At 37.5% G+C, this 18949-nt stretch overlaps 1 protein-coding gene across 1 annotated transcript in view; it reads right to left on the reverse strand.

The window, feature by feature from the left end:
- The window catches only part of KCNJ16 (potassium inwardly rectifying channel subfamily J member 16), a 64785-nt gene extending 53070 nt beyond the window's left edge, over positions 1-11715 (reverse strand). The window contains exon 1 of the mRNA XM_060764219.2: positions 11640-11715. The gene's annotated coding sequence lies outside the window, so the exon portion shown is untranslated. The remainder of the gene's footprint in view (positions 1-11639) is intronic.
- Positions 11716-18949: the final 7234 nt, after the last annotated feature.

Here is an 18949-nt window from a genome sequence, read left to right on the forward strand (position 1 = left end):
TGGTCATTATCTTAACTCTAATTCAAGCCTCCCATCTCCTGGAATCTGTCACACATAATTTTGTTGTATAGCTAGGAATATTTTGTATATTGGAATTACGTGAATCTGATGAAAAGCAATGAGAAAAAAACCAGTATGTAGTTTGCCAATATAAAGCACTAACTTATTCAAAATATCAGGAGGCAGGGCATTCAAAATATGAATTATTTTCACATGAGCAGGTCTAATTACATTATTATTATGGTAAAGGTAAATATGTGCAACCAAGAACACCAGGTTATACAAGGCAGTTAAAACTGATCTAATCTGTGTTTAATTTTCCTGTTTTCCATATGCTCATTGCCTTATAACAAGCCATGTGTGAAATGCGATTGGAAAACCTCACTGAGAATGGTTAATAAATGGTTGTCCTATTTGCAGTATTTTTGATCAGGAAAAAAATGTAATGAGCTGGACAGTCCTGTTCCTTTGCCTAGACTCCAGAACATCTGAGACAAAGTGTAAGCCTGTAACTTTAACATAGTCACTTTTTCTGTTTTATTGTTAATGTATTTGCCAGATAGAGTCAATGACACTTTGAATGGTTTCGTGATATATTTTGTGTTTTTTAATTATTCCAATAAAGATATCACTGTTTTGTGGATTTTACATTTTGTTGTATTTTGCTGCAAGGCCAAAATAGCTATGCCTATAAACTGATCTGTGAAGGGAAATGTCTTGTATCAGATACTTCTGCTTTTTATCTATATGACATTTTGACAAGAGATGTTCTTGTTTACATTCTAAGGTTTTTAATGGAATATTACCAATTCCCCATGCAAACAGATTTTTCTTTTTACTATGAAAAAGCTATGGGAATTTTCTGAAAGCAGATAAAAAACCTGCAGGTCAGATTCACTTTTAAAATTGTTTCCTAGTGTCAAGAAGGAGACCCCGGTGGTGCAGTGGGTTAAACCGCTGAGCTGCTGAGCTTGTTAATCAAAAGGTCACAGGTTCAAATCCAGGGAGCGGCCTGAGCTTCCACTGACATTCCCAGCTTCTGCCAACCTAGCAGTTCTAAAACATGCAAATATGAGTAGATCAATAGATACCACTCTGGCAGGAAGGTAACAGCGCTCCATTTAGTCATGCCAGCCACATGATCTTGGAACTGTCACCAGCTCTTCGGCCTAGAAATGGAGATGAACATCAACCCCCAGAGGCGGACAAGACTGCACTTAATGTCAGGGGAAAACCTTTACCTTTAGTGTCAAGTAACAGAGTTCAGTTTCCATAAACCTGTCCACTTGGGCTGTTATTTTATTTTAGACCTTCAGCTAATACTTCAGATAAAACTCCAGAGTGTCATCTTGTATACTAGCATTGATTGTGACACAAGGCATCATGGTGTTTTTTTTTTTTAGTCATATGGCTTTGTTTTGTTGTTACTCTCCTATGGTAACCCTAAGATGAACCTACCACAGGGCTTTGTCAGCAAAATTTGTTCAGGGCTCTTCCTTTGAGGCTGAGAGAGTATGATGTGCCCATAGGTACCCAGCGGGTGTTCACAGTAGAGTGTCTTAGGTTATCATCATATTAGAGCATGAATTCTCTTTAAATCCGGTTGCTGCCTCCTGCAGAATTCTGGGGTTTGTAGTTTAGGAAAGGGTGTTTAAACTGCTCAGCCAGGAATGGTAAAGGAAATTGAAGATAAAGGTTACCAGCACTGAAGATTCCAGCAAGGATGGCCACCCTTCTGCTCAGCTTGAGCCCAGCAGTAGGAATATAGCTCTGAGAGTGGTATTTTTCTCTATGTAAATAGTAACAACAAGGAATCTATTTTCCACCTCCTGTCTGGCTTAACTGTAATGAATAAGGCAATAGTATGTGATTCATGCACACATACACGCTTTTACAACAGCTGTGAACCAGTTTCTCAGAGCCCTGAGATCTGCTTTTGACTGGGCACAATGTTTTCTTTCTTAAGCCCATTAGTAGGATTTGGAAGAACCCATTTTAGCTTTGATAATCTTCAGTGTGAGGAAGGAAGAATGAAGCACCATTTATTTTAACACAGGTGGTTTCTGAGAAATGCATGCTTATGTGAGGTCATAAATAATCATGCATAATCATGCATAAAACACTGTTGTCACTGACACTGAACATGAAACCAAATAGCAGAGTTTCACAACTTCCATACAATTCAATAACCATCAAATTCATAAAATTTTTTAGTAAGACCTATGTAGCTATGGAATTTATATTCATGGTGTCCCTATCTGAGCCTTAGAGAAAATGATTTCTCTAGATATTTTCTAGGTCTTTAACATGATTCTATGGCATATGTTTCATGGATGTTGCCATATAATTGCAGTGGAGGAACAAACAAATTCCTAGAGAGGACATCTCTTTAGAAATCCTTAGGTCTTCCAGCTCACCTGTTGGGGCCAGAAGTTAGGTAATTAAATGTAGTTGTGTCTGAGGTTTCAGTTAATGGCACTCTGGCCAGGAACACATCCCCCAAGAATATGAAAGGCTTACTGTATTGAGAGAGTTCCATGTATTGACTGATTTTATTTTATTCTGCTTTTCTTTTGATGTAGGAACTCAAGATGGATCATAGCGAACTTGACACCATACAAGTAAAACAGAGCAAATGCATTGAAATATGAATGTAAAAAAAAACCCCCAATCAAATCTTTTGTGTTATGTAACACAAAAATATTAAAATACAACTAAAACTTTATTTTAAAAGTATACCCCCTCCCCCATACCAATCACACTATCATCACCAGTGAGCCTCTCTTCATTCTCTCTAAAGAGGGAGTTCCAGATCTAGGATCAGCCATCGAAAAGGTCCTCTTCCTTGTTCCCACCAAATGAGCTGTTCCCAGAACTAGGACACAGATCTGGGATCTTGAAACTCCACACATCAGGCTTGCAACCTTTTGCAACCATTTAGAAACAGAAATGAAGTTTTATATTGCTGGATGTTTTGTATTTTAATATGCATTGGAGATACCCCTACAAACAGTGACAGCTACTGAATTTTCATTATTGTGAAACTGTACAAGGAAAAACAACATATTTAGTGCTGAGAAAAATTAAACACAGAAACTCCCCACCACCACCATTTTGTGTTGAGAATATTGCAAAACAATTTCCTTTCACTGACAGCCAGTGATTTTGTTTGCAGTAATTACTGTCTGTTACTATCAAGCATCAAACAAGTCTTCTCCTTTTAGTGCTGGAGCCCATCTTGTGAGGCAATGACATTCTCTACCAAAAACCACTCTTTTGTCTGGATGAAAGGATCCTTGTGATTGTGTCAAGTTGATGGTATCATGATGAAGCATTTTTCAGAAAAGTTTTATTTGATATGCAGTTGTAGATGAAAGACTACTTGGTTTTGTTGCCTAATGTTGGACAAAGCATGCAGAAGATTCTGTTGTCCATGAGAGCAAGAAGATATGTGGTCAGTTCTTACTGATTTTTGAGGGGCAGTGGTGGGGTGGATAATATACCACAAAAAGAGAAGTGTGCATATATCGTAGATTGACTTCCATTTTAAGAAAAGCCACCTACAAACCAGCTCCTGCCTATGAACCACATTGATCTGCCCCCAGGAACCCACAAAAATGAAACTCTTTATCAGGTTGAAATACGGGTACAACTACTACATGAACCTTCTGAAAATGAGTATGGGAGAAAAGGTTGGGATGCAAGGAGTATATTTTGCAGAAAATCTAGAAAGATTTCATATTGCAATATCTCCCCAACATAGCATGCACACCAGTGCTGTTAATGTGCAAAAGGACATGTGTTATCTGACCTTATATAGCCTTTCTAGACAGATCGTTTTACAACCATCTGTCACACGAGGCAGCAACTGTTCATCAAATTATGAGCATTCCAAACTGCTAAATATATCTCAGGAAAACTGGCTAATGTGAAATCCTATTTCTTCAGCATCGACTCATCTGACTACAGTACACTAGGGATGTAAGGAATATTCAGAAATATTCTTGTCTTTTATGAGAAAAATATCTCAGTGTGTCAAGATTCTCCATCAAAATAGTTAAAGCTTGCAAGAGTTTTCAATAAAGTAAAATGCCACATTTAGAAATATTAGAGTGCATCTGAACTATAGAATTAATGCAGTTTGACACCATTTTTACTACTGTGGAATCCTTTGTAGTTTGATGAAACAGAGCACTACTGAGAAGAGTGGCTAAAGACCTTCTATAACTACAACTCCCATGATTCTATGCCATTGGGCCATGGCAGTTAAAGTGCATTAATTCTACCGTGTAGATGTGCTCTCAGATATATATTAGTGTAAGGATCATGACACATTGTTTATTTCACTGGAAGCACTATGGAAGATTTTAAAGCAAATTAACGTAATAGCAGTAGGGACTATTAAATTTTGAAAAAGGGTAAAATTCAAAATTCAAAAAAAATGAAGAAAATGTGCAAAAGTTCTCATTGTCCCAACAGCAAAGAGAAACCTCAAAAACAACTTCATCCTCATGTACAACAATGACATAAAGATTTATATCCCTTCAGCTCACCTATTGTGTGATGCTTGAGAAATACTACAGAAGCAACTTTGTATTTAAAATGATTTTAAGTTCTTGCTTTGAGTGACACGGCAGCACAGTTAAGAAGAGGTGATCTATTATGACACACATGTATTACAATTTTATTGTCATAGGTGTTAAAGAAGGATCTTGGAAGGCATATCAAAGTGTGGAGCATCTAAAGTTGTCCTAAAATGTACTCATGTTATCTTCTGCACCCACAATCTCACCAAAATGTATTGCCATGTCACAGCTTGTGCAGGCAATAAAAATGAAATGAAATCTTCTGCTGCAATTGCATGTATGAAAAATTTCACAAAGGAGCAGAATAATCTTGTTTTTAAATAAGAAATAAATGCCAATTGTGATGCTTGCATTTAACTATGTCTTTTACTTCAAGACAGAGCTGGGCAGATGTTGGTTTATAAATTGTCAATCTGTCCATTTCATTTAAGTCATACATTTTTGTTGATAAGATCTTTTCAGTTTTCCACTTTTGTGCATTTAAAAGTCTTGCTGACATTATCATATACTGTAGAACTCTTTTCATGTTGATCTTCCCATAATATCAGCAAATATAATTCTGGTTTATCTGCAATTTTACATTCGATTTTTTAAAATCACACAATATAATTTTACTCAGAACTATTTTGCTTTACCACAAGTCCACTGCATATGGGAAAAGGTGCCCACTTTTGTTGTTGTTCACTCTTTCAGTCGCCTCCGACTCTTCGTGACCTCATGGACCAGCCCACGCCAGAGCTCCCTGTCGGCCATCACCACCCCCAGCTCCTTCAAGGTCAGTCCAGTCACTTCAAGGATGCCATCCATCCATCTTGCCCTTGGTCGGCCCCTCTTCCTTTTGCCTTCTACTTTCCCCAGCATAATTGTCTTCTCTAGGCTTTGCTGTCTCCTCATGATGTGGCCAAAGTACTTCAACTTTGTCTCTAGTATCCTTCCCTCCAGTGAGCAGTCGGGCTTTATTTCGTGGGGGATGGACTGGTTGGATCTTCTTGTAGTCCAAGGCACTCTCAGAACTTTCCTCCAACACCTCAGCTCAAAAGCATCTATCTTCCTTCACTCAGCCTTCCCTAAGGTCCAGCTCTCACATCAGTAGGTTACTACAGGGAATACCATGGCTTTGACTATGCGGATCTTCGTTGCCAGTGTGATGTCTCTACTCTTCACTATTTTATCAAGATTGGACATTGCTCTCCTCCCAAGATGGTCCACTTTATCTCTATCCTAAAATTTTGAACTTTTGACCTTTGTTTGGGTGTTACTTTTATCTACACATTACTTTGTAAAGTTTCTCTTTCAGGTCATAACTCAAAGTACATTTCAGCCCCTGACCTACATTATCCTTATTGTTCCAATTTAATGCCATGACCTACATTTTGATGCCAATTAATCATACAGTCTTTCACTTGCTCAACTTCCACTTACATTTTCAATATAATTTTACGCATCTTTGCAATTAAGTGTTCTGCAAATGCTGGTGTCTCAAATTCTGCCTCAAAACCACCTCTGACTTATGAGCACCAAACCTCAGTCTGTTTACAGAATCTGGGGCATGGAGGATGTCCCATAGTCTTTCCCATGTTCCTTGTGTTTCATAACAATTCCAAGAAAATTTTCTTTACAAATAATTTTACCATAGGCTCCTTTCAGTGAAACAATATTATTAAATACAGAATTTGTAAGAAAGGGACCACATTTCCCTTAAGTTGCTCAACACAATTTTTGTTGGTGGTGGGGAAGACTTCATCTACTTCTACTACTTTACAAAATTGTTATTGGCTGCCAGTTCCCCAAGTCATCCACTAACACAAGTAGACTGTGGTCTAAGCAATATGTGTGTCCCATATTACCACAATTAAGTGAGTTCCTCAACTCAAAGAATTGGCTGCCAGTGACTTCACTGGCAAATAGGGTCACTGGCAAATGGTGTAAGGACATCTAGAAAGAAGCATGAGAAAAGTCACTGGTCTGATTGAGTAAGTAAATTCTTATGTTCAGCTTATTGTTATTGTTCCTTTTAAACCAATAAATTACCATCAAAAAGTATGCTAGTAAACAAAAGTGATACAGCATAGTCAACCATGGTTATACGCTTGTTATATAATGAGCAGAAGAGGGAAATGAGAACAGCAACAGAGAAGTTATCATAATCATTCTCATTCTTAGTATCAACGTTTATCAGTACCTAAATAGGGAACAATCTCTGTCTAAATCCACCCTAAGATTTTACACTTTAACATTGGTCTGCTCTATATATGTGGCAATTCTGGGATTCTGGAACATTTCAGGAGGTAGCTGGGGGATTCCACTTTTATTGCAACCTCCACATTTTTATTTCCCTCATTAAGGGTGCGGTGCATCTATGCCACATAATTAATGCAGTCTGACAACATTTTAACTGCCATGGCTCAATATTACAGAATCCTAGGTGTTGTAGTTTGGTGAGTCACCAACACTCTTTTGGTAGAGAAGGCTAAAGGTCTATTAAAACTATTAAAATTAACATAAAAGTTAAAGGAGAAGAGTTTTATCTTGCTGATTTCCTGCTGTTTTCTAGTTACAATTGATTTTTTAAAGTATGAGAAATGTTAGAAATGTGATCTTCTTGTATACAGTTAATTGTGCACATTGAAATTTTCCATATGTTTAATTAGCACCTCATTCCAATTTTGTATATATAGACCTGAATGGAAAAAAGAAGACATCAGAGCCTATAGAAGCAGTCAGAATGCAATACCTATATCCATTTGCCCAGAAGACTCGCCAAACTTACTGTGATTAACTTCTCAGCAGATATCATATTAACTTGAGTCTAATGTTTGCTATTTTTGACTTGTCACATGGTCCAGCGGGGCCATTCCATCTTGCTGGCTTTTGCTGGCAAAAGGGAAGGTGTGCATGGTGCCCCGTGCACCCTCCCTCCTTTCCTCATCACATGGCAAAAAGCGTGGCAATGTGTGGCAATGTGTAGCAACGCACATCGCCCTGCCACCCTTTCTGCCATCAAATCAGCTTTGGGGGCCAAAAGTGCGGGCATCTCCATTAGTTACCCGCATGACACTCTCCCCCCTGTTGTGGAGGGCAAATTGCCACATGGCAGGCCCCGTCAAAGCCTTGCATGAAGGCGGTGAAATGGGGCATTTTTGCCCCATGTGAAGAGGTCCTAAATTACACTGCCAAAATTGAGGTGCACCTTCAATTCACATTGTTTGTTGTCGCTGTGGGGTTAACAGTGCAGCATGTATATATATTGTTGTTGAATTGTGGTAGGCTGTTACTAAAGCTACTTATAAGAAAATATGACTGTACTAAAAGTCTGTACCATACTGTTTGTTGTCGCTGTGAGGTTAACAGTGCAACATATTTATATACTGTTGTTGAATTATATCATTGTTTATGTTATACAAGTGGTATTTTTGTTATATACATTTCACTCAGGAACCCATCTATGTTATTGTATATTGTCCCAGTCATTTAATCAATCAATCAAACTTTATTACAGTTCAAAGATCCAATTTGTTCAACAGTAAGAAAAATGCACAACAAATTCATAAACTGATAAGACCACTTAAACGCAGGACAACCCAGTCAATCCTGACACTCAGCCAAGATCTTGCCTCCAGGCTAGCCCTTGGAGTCTCTCACCTCTTTCACCGACACTGTCCCACGAGGTTCCCATGGCCTCGTTCACAAGGTCTTCAAACCCCAGTGCCTCAGTTTTGAAGGTGTGAATGATGCCAGTTGGGAATTGTTTGAGGCTGGTGAGTTTGCCTGACAAAGGGATATGTCTTCCCAAATGGCCTCATTCATGCTACTTGCCTCCCTGACATACTATGTGAGTGATAATGAATGCATTACATTCAAGGGCAAATCCATTGAAAATTGAGGTGCACATTACATTTGATGGCACATTATCCGCAAGGTATGTGGCAGATCAGTTTTAGTGACTATAATTACACTGTGATCCAATATTCACTTTTTTCAAGTAAATAGCAGTAAACTCAGTTGGACTTACTTTAGAGTAAATCAATCCAGTAACACCTTGCAACAATGCAAAGTGAGTTTGTGATGACAGATGGAAATGAAATTACCAGTGAAGAAATGGCACAAGGACTCAGAAACACGTGGATTTGTTGCTGAAAAGGCACTGAATCCACTGTCTGTTTTACAGGGGACCTAGGTGCTGGGCTGTATTATTTCCCATAGAGGTTTCACAGCAGGATTGTTCCTGTATAAACTGGAGCAGTCCGAGGATGAATGATCTTAAAACTAAGACATAAATATGAAATGTTCTGCAGCAATAAATCCATGGGGCATCTCTGCTCAGCAGCCTTATCTTGAGACATCCATGCTAAGACATGAATAAAGCCATCGTGATCACCAGTCACATTGTCTCTTCAGTCTCTTGCCCAGAACACAGTGATATTTGAACTAGATTGGCAATCTTTTCAAAGAAAAATTCTAGAGATTAAGAACACAGATTAGTAAATGTCTGCTTTAGATTTTGAAAGAACTATTCCCTTGTAGGTTTTATGAAATGCTATTGTGCATTTAATCGCTGGTTTATACAAATCCATTGTGACTAAAAACTGCCATCTTGGTTATCACAGCAGGTAACCCCTTATCAGAAATACACAGCTTCTGAGTCAGCCAAACTCATGGAAAAACCTATGTTGACAAAGACACTTATGCCCCTTTTTTTGCTTCACTCCCCTCCCACCTGAAATTCTTCATTTGAATTGTGCTTGATGTCTTTAACTCCTGGGAACATAAAGTCACAAGTCACGAAGAACCTTCCCTACCCCCAGCAATAATAATTACCCAGGAGGGAACAAACCATAACAGAAAGTGAGGAATCATCAAGAACCTTTCCTGCATCTAAACTACAGTGACTTTTCAAACTTAATAGTGGATCTATCTTATCTACAGGGGTTCAGTTCCAGGATATGAAAAGAATGTGGGCAGTTACATCCAAGCTGGTAAATGGTAGTGATGTGAATGCATACTCTTCAGTGGGTGTGTGCTCATATTACTGTCATTTAGTAATATGGGGCTTGGTAATACATAATCATTGGAAATAACAGATTCTATAGATACAAAGGGTCACTGTGATCCTCCCTTCAAACCCAGAGGTCTTAACAAAAGCATTTTCCTCTCAAACCCAAAAACTGCAATTTTATGAAGCCAACTGTTTTCAAATCCTGTCTATGTCAACTTGTCTGTGAATAGACTCCTGCATGTTGAAGTGGAGGACATGCTCAGTGTTGCATTCAAGAAGAGAGACAAAATGTTTTTAAGATAATATTTTACTTAATGCATCGCTAGAGTTACTCCAGTCGACACTGAATCTGAGTAATCTAGCACCATAGCACATAACCAATATCAGTTTTGGAAAATCTATCCAGCATATTTTTCTCAATAAACAAAAAACCCATATTCATCCAAATAAGTTTTCCTGAGTAATTTTCTCCCTGGAAATTCACATCCAATAATTCCTCAGTCTCCAAACTCAAGTACAAAAATTAATGGATAATTAGAAAGATAAACTTGCATTGCAGTAGAACTTTTTTCTTTCTTTCATGAGGCATTGGTTGGACTTTACAGGGCAAATTACGATCTAGGTCCATTTTGTCTCAAGACAACAAAACCCATATTCCTCCAAATAAGTTTTCATCGGGGAGAGTTTTTCCTTTGAACTTTACCTATTAAGTCCTTAACCTCCAGTTTCAACATTACAAAAAATGAGTAGAAGAAAGAAAGAAAGAAAGAAAGAAAGAAAGAAAGAAAGAAAGAAAGAAAGAAAGGCTTGCATTGCAATGGAACATTTTTCCTCCATGGAAAAATACCTACAGAAGAACACATATGGAAAAAGTTACATTCCCATTAGGATCTCTTTTGCATGGAGCCCTTGTTTTAGCATCACATCAAATTCACTGTGATTGCTTTCCTTTCATTAGATTAGATTTCCTGCTCACTCCTGATTATGAGTCTTTCACAACCCATGTGGATTTCATATTCTAACAGTCCTCAAATAAATTACTCCAAGGATATTATGGCGCAGAGAACATTCCTATTTTCATAAGAGGGACTCATAGCCCACCCTGTTGCTGAATTGTGAGTGCATTTGAAAGTTCTCCCTATACCATATTAAGATTTCAAGCTTGGCAAGACCAAGGTCAACACACAGGCAAAATATTTTCTCACCACAACCAAAAGAACTTTGCTTAGGGATTCCAACCAGCTTGGCAACAATACAAATTGTTTTTGCATGCTAAGAAAATAATTTGTATTCATAAAACCTTTAGTGCCAACCATGTTGTATGCTGTCCCCCACACCTTTATTCCCAGCCTCTAAAAGAGTGTTTCTCAAACTGTGCTCCTCTGGGTGTTTTGGATTTCAGCTCCCAAACAGCTTTCTAGCTATTAGGAATTGCTGGAGCTGAAGTTCAAAACATCTCGATGAGCACAGTTTGAGAAATTCTGCTCTAAAAGATCATTCTTCTTACTGAGACAATCCTGATGTATTTTTGGCTATTTCCTTGTACAGAAAATCAGTATGAGCTACTATTACAGGTGGTCATAGAATCATAAGAGTTGGAAGAGGCTAGCAGTCATCCAGTCCAACCCTCTGCCTTGCAGCAACACATAATCAAAACACTCCTAGCAGATGGCCACCCAGACTCTATTTAAAAACCTCCAGAAAAGGTGACTCCACTATACTCCAAGGTAGCATATTCCCCTGTCAAGCAGCTCTTACCAAGGAGTGGAACCTCTTTTTCTGTAGTTTAAATCCATTGATCCATGTTTTACTATCTACAGCCAAAGAAAACAAGTTTGTTCCATCCTCAATATAACATCCCATCAAATATTTAAACACGGCTATCATGTCACCATCTCTTCTCTAGGTTAAACACATCTAGCTCCCTAGGCTGAATCTCATAGAGCTTGGCTTCCAGACCTTTGTCCATTTTGATCACCCACCTCTGGGCATATTCTGACTTTCCCTTAATATGTCCAGGTGTTTAATATAATTTAAATACATATATAGTCACTTACTGTTGCTCCTTTGCTACCTTCATGTCTTCTGTCAGGAAAACGTAAAGTAAAAAAACAAAGGCTGGGTTACAAATACATTGATTCCAAAGCTGCAAACTCCAAAGATCTTGGTTAAACATTTACCCCCATTTGAAGTTGCAATTTAGCTACAGGAATCTGCTTAGGTAGCTGCTGGCACCTTGAGAATCAGGTGACAGGCAGTCGGTTTGTTTGTCACCATGCCTACCCCATCACAAATGTGCTGCAACATTCATAAAAGCAATTGAAACATGTCGAAGCCAGAATTTCAACAGCAGTGAGAAGAAGGAAGATATACTAGGTCAAACAAAACATCCCATTAAGAATACAAATATTTGCAATCAAGGCTTCTTAGGTAACACATAATTAAATGTTACTAAGACAGAACATTGTGATTTTTGTTTTGTTCTTTCTCCCAGTTTTTCTGTTTGTCTTGTTGAGTGTCAATTTCCAAGGAAAAGGAGAGTAAGGGACTTCGTTTCTATCAAAGAGAAGAATTGTGTGCCTGATGGAGTTAAGTGTGAATCAGTGGTCATCAAGAAATAAAGAGTTTCCAAAAGGAACACAGTGTCCTACAAACAGAAAGACTTTAATTGTGACATTTTGTGGCTCTGAAATATTCATTATAGGGTAAGCTTGAGACATATTCCTTAACACAGTTCAGCTAAGAAACTTGCAGTCTTTTAAAACACATTCTCTCAAAGCTAAACTACATGCAAAAGTGAGTGCAGATGAATAATTCTTATAAATAAGCATGTAGAATACTAATCTGTAACAGAACTATGTGGGTATGAGAGAGATCACTTTCCCCAAGAATTTATCCCATTAAGTTCCAAACATATAGAGGTTAAACTCTCATTGGTGGCATTTTGCAGAATGAATGCACAAATATGGGGGAAATGGACAACATGGAGTAACCTATAGAATATATTATCTGCTAATTTCAATTGTGTCTAAGTCTACTGATCAGTTCATGCAATTCTTGACATAATAGTGCATGCAATTTTCCTTTAGAAATTATTAGGGGCTTGCAACTTTTTTTCATTAGTAATCGTAAGTTGTATCAAATTTGTTAAATTCATACTTACGACACAGTATCTGACATGTGCATGTGGCCTGCTCCATAACCTTAAGAATAAAAAAATACTTTTTTTTCTTTTGCATTTTGCAAATTTCGGAAGCCTCCCAAAGTCAGCTTCATTTTCAGCACAGGGAAGCAAAGCAAAGCCAAAAAGACTGCCTTTCATAGATCATAGAAGTATTGAGTTGGAAGAGACCTCATGCGCCTTCCAGTCCAACCCCTGCCAAGAAGCAAGAAAATCGCATTCAAAGCACTTTCAACAGATGGCCATCCAGCCTCTCTTTAAAAGCCTCCAAAGGAGTCTCCACCAAACTCTGGGGCATTTAAATTAATTGCCTCTCACCATTAGGAGAGGGAAGCAGCTGGAATAAAGGAGAGTTCACCAGGAAAGAGGCTGAGTAAGCACAGAATTCTGGGGAATGTAGTTTGGGAAGGGAAGGAGCTCTATACCAGAGAATTCAAAAAGCCCTGCCTTTAACTATATTTCCCAGAATTCATCATCATCAGAAAGCACCAATCAGAATAGTGGAGAGTGAGATTTGTCCTTCCCTAACATCAGCCACCAAGAGTTCCAATAAACTGTTGAACCTGTAAAGAGGAGAACTGACTAATACTTCTAGTAAGTAAATCTCTGTGCTGGGCTGGGAAGAAATCCCTAAATGGAAGTTATATTGGTTAATATGAGAGATATTCATATTCATGTTGTGGCTTTTTGTTTTAAAAGGTATTTGTCAAAACTTTAAAAATTCCCTAAAATCAGTAGAAGTATGAATATTTCTGAAAGTTGGCGGGGGGGGGGGGATGATCTCCTGCTATCTTGTGTCATTGTATAGAAAATTCAAGGAGATGGTTCTTGTAGTTTTTTTAAAATGTTGTTTATAAACACTTTGAAGAGTCCCCAAACATCCATGGATAAGTGAAACATTCTGAAACTGGATGGGCGAACAGTGGTAAATGTGTTCTACCATTGTAGCAAGTTTCACCCCAATAACGGTAAAAATGAGGCAGGAAGGAGTTTTCCCACTTGCACAATTACTATAATGAATAAGTAACAAAAATCTGTTTCTCTCATTTTAATAACAACATTTTAACTAACGTTACTTTAAAAACACTTTAGAAACAAAATGCTGGCACTCTCTAATTTTGTAATGAGTTTTGAAACATTTTTTCATTGATCGCACAGCTCTAGAAATTAATTATAAAGCAATCATGAGGCAGGGATACTTAAACCATGCTAATTTCTGCATGTCTAATTGCATTGCATGTCTAATCCCATTTCCTACCAGAAAACTCCCTCTTTGCTGGAAACTCATTGAAAACTGTTAGCAAAGACTGTTAATAGTTGGGGAAAGTGCATTCTGGCCCCAAATACTCTTTTTGTATGTGTGTGTGTATGTAGAAAACATAATTTTCTGTGGAGGAAACAATGTTTCTCATCTCAACAGAAAACCTTTTTCCTATCAAAAATTCTATTATCTGTGCAGAAAATTTTCCTTCTATGCACAAATGTTATCTGATAAAACACTATTATTATTATTATTATTATTATTATTATTATTATTATTATTATTTACACCCTGCTTTATCCCTTCTGAATGAAACTCAAAGTGGCTTAACATAAAAGCATTAGCATACAATTTAGAATATACAATATGCAAATATGCAAACATTAAAACAAAATTCAATATCAACAGTATTAAAAAATATTAAAAATCAGAATTAAGAAAGAACATGTCTGAAGATTCTAGGATTCTGTCTTCCACTCAGGAAGAACAACAATCAAGAAAAAGTATTTTCAGCCATGCTTCAAGCACTTTCTAATATTTTTTCCATCCCTAGTGCAGGTGGCTTACAGTACTGAAACCCAGAGCACAACTGAACCATAGGACCCTTGCCAGCTCCTGACACCCTTGATGCCTACTGGCAGCTATGATTGGTTACACATGAGAAAATAATATGTGAATTATAAATACAAAAAGCAAGGAACTGGAAAAGATCTACATGACTTCTCTCCTCTCCCTCCATGTAAAAGTCAAAAATAAGAAGCCTAGAAGGGATATTGCTTTTGGCAGCCGAAATCTAATCCTTCCTACCTTGGTCAGCATAACCAAGAGAGAGACCAAGAAAGAGAAAGGCACCAGCCAGGAATTTTCCATTCCTGGATACACATATATTGATAGGCACATATTTCTTCTCTATCAGGTAATTCTTAAACTGAGATTTTTCCATCCTGTCTACAGGTCTTGTTTTGTCTAGGGCATTTCTGTGTTATTTAAGACCCTTTTCATTGAGGAAAAACTCAAGAGAGCTTAGGATGTTGCCTTTGTGCAGGTTGAAACTTGAGAGAACTCAAATCCCTCCAGGCAACAGAGCTGAAAGCTGGAGACCATGCTAGTGGAAAGTCTGCCTCTTAACAAAGACAAGGTGTGCTCATGTTATTTGCAAATGTAAGGACAATGGCTTGAGTCTTTTATATGGAGATGGGTGGGAGTGTCTCTTCCTTTATTGCAGCTTCTGCTTTCTGCTTCTTAGATCTGGTACTACAGTTCAATTTTCCGGCCCACATGGTTATTCCCTCATGACCACTGCTATCCTCATATATCCAATCCTACTTCTCATCTCAGGCCTATGATACAGATAGATTTATGTAAGTGTAGCACATGCAAAGCTCAAAAACAAGTTAATGTCTGTTTAGTATTTGGGGCTCTGAAAAAATGCATTGGCCGTCATTGTTGGCCCTCAAGGAATGTGTGGCCATGTCTCATGTGGGCAGCCTGAGTCAATACTTTCGACATTAAAACAAGTCATAATTAAAATATGTATGGTCTACACAGGCTTTAATTACCATGCCATGCCGGCTGCCTTTCCCTGGCAACAGTATGCATGTCAAAAAGACAGGGCTGCACCACTACAAAGTAACACTAATGACAACGCACACCAGATATAAAAAGAATATAAGCTCATCTTGAAAAAGGGAAAAATTGGGGCAAAAATATTGCAACAATGAATACTCTCATTTTGCAAGCTGAAGCTTCACAGTACAACATATATTGTGTGATTTGTTGACAGTTTTATTTTCTACAGTCTCTCTCTCATTTTCTCTCTTCTTACTTCCTTCATTCTTTTCCTTTGTGCTTAGAAACCAGTAGGTTTCATTCCCTTTAATAAAGAACATAATAACAACAACAACAACAACAACAACAACAACAACACTTTATTTGTACCCCGCTACCATCTCCCCAAGGGACTCGGTGTGGCTTACATGAGGCCAAGCCCAAATACAACAAACCAAACAATAATAACAACAATACAAGCAATATGGAAAGGAAAGCATAAAGCTGCCTCTTTCCAAAGTCTCTCAGACTATTGTTTATGAGGAGAGATTTGTAATTAGATGCCATACCCTGCCCTTCCTTATTATTTAAAAATATTCTATGGCTCCTTTGAGAAGGAATATGTGATAATACAAAAATATTTAGCACTCCCCGATCATGCTATTTTTCCAGTTTAAATTCCCTTTGAAGAACCATTACTTTTCAGTGAAGAATCTAAAAACCAAATCCTAGGTAGGATATTTCAAACACCTAGGTATCTTTAGATTCAAGGTTAAATATGGACACAGAAGTAGTGCTGGAATATCTGAATGGCTATTGACATGGGAAAGATGGGAAAGCATCAATTTACTGTGCTCCATTTACTGAACTTATGTAACACCTTTTATACCTTTGCTTCTGTCTGTATTTATAATTTGAGTGCCTAAGAGTGGATGGCTAGAACTGAATGGTGTCATTATAAATGTAGTGTTTCTCCTTTTAAAAAAAATAATTATACATTTTCCAAGAAAACTGGATAAGGCATCAGAACATAGGCAAAACAAAGATAAACAGGGTGAGTCGATGTATACCGTGTAGATCTAATTTATAATTGGAGATGAAACATAACTGAGGAAGTCATCATGAGGTAGGAATTGATTAGGGTTTGGAGTACTACAGGCCTTGAAGGACAGCTTTCTAATGCTGACATCCCACCCACCCTCATCCGCCACACATGTACTCAGACATTAGTCTTTTGGCACAAACTGTAACATAGAATTTAGCACTGGCAGGAACAGTACGGTTGCTCCATCAAAAACCCAATTCACATACTGGCCCTCACTTACAGTTTGTGCAACTTTCTAGCTGTCTCATAACTATGATTTGCATTTTGAGTGGAAACCTATGCAAGAAATATACATCAAAACACTTATTAATAGAAATTGTGAGGTCATATCAGAACTCAGCTAAACAATTTGAATTATTTGAAACTTCTTTCACCCAATCATTTTTAATTCCTTCTACCAATCTTTAAAGCTTGTTAAGAGAAGTATCTGCCGAAGTGACCCCAACAATCATTACATTTGGCAGTAAATATTCACTAATCTGTATAGGTAGTTGGATTATTTAGCAGCATGATCCCATTCAGATACTTATTGCACCCGACAAGATGACATGCAGGATTATTAAAGCCACAAAATAGGGATTGGATTTTGCTTAGTTCTCATAGCATACATTAACCGCACTTCTGCTATATATAAGAAGTGCTTAATTTGCTGGAACCCAAATGGCATAGATGGAGACACAGATTAATTTAAATCAAAGATGGACATGTGCATTAGCACATTGAAACTCCCCACAGCAACTATTCCTATAATAAATTTTAAACTTTGCTCCTCAAAAAATCGTTGTCTCTAAGATCATTTTAATGCCTTTTTGGACCAATTTTCTCAGGAGAATATCCAATTCTGTTCAATGGCACTTAGTCTCAGATATGAGTATAGAATTGTATCTGAAACTTAAAGTAGCAGCACTTCATTTTTAACTGACATTTTTCTTGCAGTAGCACCTGTTTCCAAAGGTGAAGATGGGAATTGCAGTATGATGAGGCCCTGATAGTATAACACTACGATTAAATCAAAACAGATCAATTTTTCACGTTGATCTCATCTTAGGATCCAGCCTGATTTGCTATCAAACACCACCAATCAATCCACCACTGCATTGCTCTCTCCCAGAAGTTTTCTGGTAATGTCATTTCTGGTGCGGAGCCATGTGACCAGAAAAGCCAGCAAGCCTCTGGGATAGAGGTGCTTACTGGCAATGATGGAGCAATAGCAAGTCTAATGCATCCATGGAATGACCAGTCACATTTATTTATTTACTTTGTTATATCTCACTCTCTCTCCCTCATTGAGGGACTCAGAACACCTAACACTCAACAAAATTTTGATGCCATTCAAACATAATACAATACTGACTCATAAAAATCAAAAACACAAAGATTAAACAACAATACATGATAAGATATATTAAAACCACATGGATGACTGAAGGACTAAGGACTTCCCCAGACTCACATCAGAGGAACCCCAGAACCATTTACACCAGATTTTCCAGTATGTGTAGATGCACCCTTAAATGTATTGAATAAAATAAGACAGTTAAAATATCTGAACATTTACGAAAAGATCAAAATGATTCTTGAGATTCATCTGCTATGTAAAAATGACTTGGTTTTATGCAACAAGTCTTTTTTTTCTTGTTAGATCTTTTTAAACAACAGATGTTAACAATGCATGTGCAAAACATCAGAAGGAATTGTGTGAAAAAGCTGTGGAAGTGTAGCATCTAATTGGAATGTAATATCGGTCCAATCCTCAAATTGAAGCAACCTTTACACGTAATAAATACATTTTTTTCTAAATTAACCCAAATGTTTAGCTTTGATTGGATTAAGAATTCTGTTTGATGGCCCGGCAGGTCTCTCTGGATTTATTGGTGTAGGGTGTTTTATACAAAATGATATATTACTCTTGGACATTTTTGGTTCTCTGTATTGAACACAGAAACTAGAGACTGACATCTAATATGTAAACAAGAATGAATGCTAATGGAAAATATCTTAAGAATTCTAGGCAGGGTTCCTCATTGTTCACTCAGATATTTATGATGCCTTTTAACAATGAAGTCAGTCTTCCCAAAAAGTAACACTAGTTATTCTTTCCACTCTAGGAACATAAAATAACAAAGTTCACCTTTATCTAATTTTAGAAAAAATTATTTGGATTTTCTTCAAACCTAATCCTAAAATCCAATATACTTGCATGCAAGAGTTCACACTGGGTGCCACAGCATTATAAAAGAACTAAATATGACTTGGTCACATGTAGAAATCA

The sequence above is a fragment of the Anolis sagrei genome, chromosome 2 (genome assembly GCF_037176765.1).
Source record: "Anolis sagrei isolate rAnoSag1 chromosome 2, rAnoSag1.mat, whole genome shotgun sequence".
Classification (NCBI taxonomy): Eukaryota; Metazoa; Chordata; class Lepidosauria; order Squamata; family Dactyloidae; genus Anolis; species Anolis sagrei.